Source organism: Nannospalax galili, unplaced genomic scaffold, assembly GCF_000622305.1.
Source record: "Nannospalax galili isolate Female #2095 unplaced genomic scaffold, S.galili_v1.0 scaffold274, whole genome shotgun sequence".
NCBI lineage: Eukaryota > Metazoa > Chordata > Mammalia > Rodentia > Spalacidae > Nannospalax > Nannospalax galili.
This window is the reverse complement of record NW_008335435.1, coordinates 130725-134228: the sequence shown is the minus strand read 5'-3', so window position 1 is coordinate 134228 and position 3504 is coordinate 130725.

Genomic DNA, 3504 nt, shown 5'->3' with positions numbered 1-3504 from the left:
CTGTTCTGGTCCTGTCTGTTTGGTGTTCTGTATGCTTCTTGTATTTGTATGGGCATGTCTTTCTTTAAGTTTGGGAAATTTTCTTCCAGAATTCTGTTGAAGATCTGGTCCATGCCATTGTCTTGGGATTCTTCTCCTTCTTGTATGCCTATGATTCGCAAGTTTGGTCTTTTTATGGTATCACTCAATTCCTGCATATTCCATTCTTGTGATTTCTTAAATTTTTCTTAGTCTTTGCTTGAGTGGTCCAGTTCGTCCACTTTATCTTCCAGTCTTGATACTCTGTTTTCCATTTTGATCATCCTATTGGTGAGGCTTTCTCTTCATTTCTGCTTGAGTATTCTTCAACATTTCTAACTCTTTTCTGAATTCATTCGGAAGTTTATCCCTATCCTCCTTCAGTTCTTTGATTTCCTTTTTCATGTGTTCTTTAAATTCACTGAATTCTTTTATCATGTTTATAATTGTTCTTTTGAGTTCCACATCCTGTGTTATCTCTAGGGGGTTCTCATTGTACTCCTCTAGAGGACTATTGGAACTTGGTGGGGATATATTATTTTGGTTTTTTATATTATTATTTTTTCACTGTGACTTTGACATGTGAATTTCTTTTGTAGTGTTTGATTCTTGTATGAGACTCAAGCCCTCCTTTGTTGAGTTTGGGTCTCCTTTTTGTAAACTCTATGTGCCTTTGTGGTTCATGTGTTGGGCATGAAAAGCTGGTTCATCTAAGCTTCGGGTTCTCTCTTTTGATTTTATATTGAAGTGGCTGGATTGCTTTTATCTTCAGGAGTTCCCACAGAGGCCCAAGTCAGATGAGGCTCAGCAGGAATTTGGGGGTTGGACTGGCCTGGGAACTGGGCCCAGGAATGATGCTGGTCTAGGGCAGATGGTGGCCATGCCACCCCAGAGATGCAAAAAAGATGGAGGTGGGAAGTTGCCCCAAGGACTCCTGGGGACTGCACTGAGGAGCTGGGTTGGTCTGGATGCAAAGGATCAGGAAGAGGAAAGGTCAGTCCCCGGGTCCCAGAAAGAGGCTGGTGGGTGGTGCAGGCCCAGGGAAGCAGAGGGAGGTGAATGCGGGGCTAGGCCCAGAATCCATGCTCCTGGGGCCCAGAGAAGGCACTAAGTTGGTCTGGATGAAAAGGATCAGGAAGCAGTATTGGTTCCCCAGGTGTCTGGGGCCGCAAGACAAGGAATGGGAAAGGACCTGAATTAGGAGAGACTGATGGTGGAGATGGGAAGGTGAACGATGGACTTACCGGGGAGAGAGGCCTTTGGGTAGGAAAGAGGCCTGAGGTGGGTCTTTCAGGCCCAGGGAAGGGGAGGGCTATATTTAATATATTTTAAGTACTCAATAGAAGGACACATACCGTGCACATGCGCACTGGAACACACACACACACGAACTATGTAAAGTGATAGATATAAAATTTATCTTGGTTGTGGCAATCATTTTATAATGTATTTATGAATCAAAATATCACATTTAACATTTTGAATATACTAAATTTTTACTTGTCAACTATACTTCAATAATGCTGAAAAAAGGAAAAAGGCCAAGCTTTTCTGTGAAAGGTCAGAAAGTATTTTCAATCACAAATGAACCTGGCCTGTGTGTCTGGGCTCTCCATCTGCAGATTCAACCAATCATGGGCTGAAAACATTGGAAAGAAATTGTTGTCTCTCCTGAATAGATGTTTTTCTTGATATTTTGAGACAGGATCTCACTGTGAGCTCTGGCTGGCCTGGAACTCACTGTGTAGACCAGGGTGGCCTTGAACTCACAGAGACCCACCTGCTTCTGCCTCTTGGGAGCTGGGATTAAAGGTGTGTGCTACCATACCCCACTTTATTTTCTGAGACAAGATAGTATTAAAATGACTGCCTATTGAACTCTGCCTTTAATTCCTGATCCACCTGCTTCCTATGCCTCAAGTGCTGAGATTACAAGTGTGCACCACAATGCTTTGCTGATTTTTTTGATCAGAAAGAAATATTATTTTTGTCTTTTTGAGACATGGTCTCCCTGTAGCCCCAGTTGGCCTGGCTCTTGCTATATAGACCAGGCTGGTCTTGAACTCAGAGATCCACCTGCCTCTGCCTCCCGAATGATGGGACTAAAGGCATGCACCACCATGCCTGGCCTCAGAAAACATTTTTTTTTTGTTTTTTTTTGAGACAGGGTTTCCCTGTAGCCCCAGCTGTCTTGGAACTCACTATGTAGAGCAGGCTGGCCTTGAACTCACAGAGATCTGCCTGGGATTAAGGGTGTGTGCCACCATGCCTGTCTCAGAAAACATTTTTTAAAGATCTATTTTATTGTGCTGGAGAGATGGCTCAGCCATTTAAGACACTGTTTTTGCAGAAGACCTGGGTTCAGTTCTCAGCATCCATGTGGCAGCTCACAACCATTTGTAACTCCTCCAATGCTCTTTTCTGGCCTCTACAGGTATTGCATACATGTGGTACACTTACATACATACAGACAAAACACTCATAAACATAGAATAAAAATTAGTTAAAAAAAACAAAAAATTAATCTATTTTTACTTATATGTATATGAGTGGGTTTGTGCATGTGAATACAGTACCTGAGGAGGCCAGAAGAGGACATCTGGTGCCCTGGGGCTGGAGTTACAGGCTATTGTGAGCTGCCCAATGTGGGTGGGCAGGAACTAAATTCAGGTTTTCTGAAAGAGCACCAAGTGCTTTTAACTGGTGAGCCACCTTGAGCCTCAGAAAGTAAAACTTAAACCAGTTTCACATTTTCTATAGAACTGCTATAGATTTGACTCACAACTGTTTTGAGAAAGTCAGAAAGCTAGGGGATCCCTGTCAGTTTATTCTTTTTTGAGACAGGGTGTCCTCATAGCCCCAGCTGGCCTGGAACTTGCTATGTAGACCAGGCTGGCCTCTATCTCACAAATAGCCTCCTGCCTCTGCCTCCTGAGTGCTGGGATTAAAGGTGTGTGCCACCACATCCAGTTTTTTTTTTGAGACAGGGTCTCATTATATAGTCCTGACTGACCTGACCTGGAACTCCTAGAAATCTGCCTGTCTCTGTTGCTTGAGTACTGGGATTAAAGGCATGTGCCACCACACCCAGCCTTGTTTGCTGGTTTTTGAGACAGGATCTCCTGTTGCCCAGGCTGGCCTTGAACCTTGATCCTCCTGCCTCTACTTCACAAGTGCAAAGATTACAGGCATGCACTACCAGGCTCAGATGAAGGCCCCTGTCTTTGAATATCCTTTGTTTGGTACCCTGGAAGGAAACTTCAGGATGGTTTCTGATTATATTGGATCTAGCCTGCTCTGGCTTCCTCTCCTCTGCCCCTCTCTAGTCCCCTCCCCTCCCCTTCCCTTCTTTTCTCTTCCCCTTCCCTTTTCCCCTTCTTTTCTCTACTCCCTTAACCTCACCCCTCCCCCTTCCCCCTTATGTCAGCTCCTTTCCTTTTTCCTCCTCCCCCTTCCCTTCTCCCCCTTCCCTCCTCCCCTTCCCTC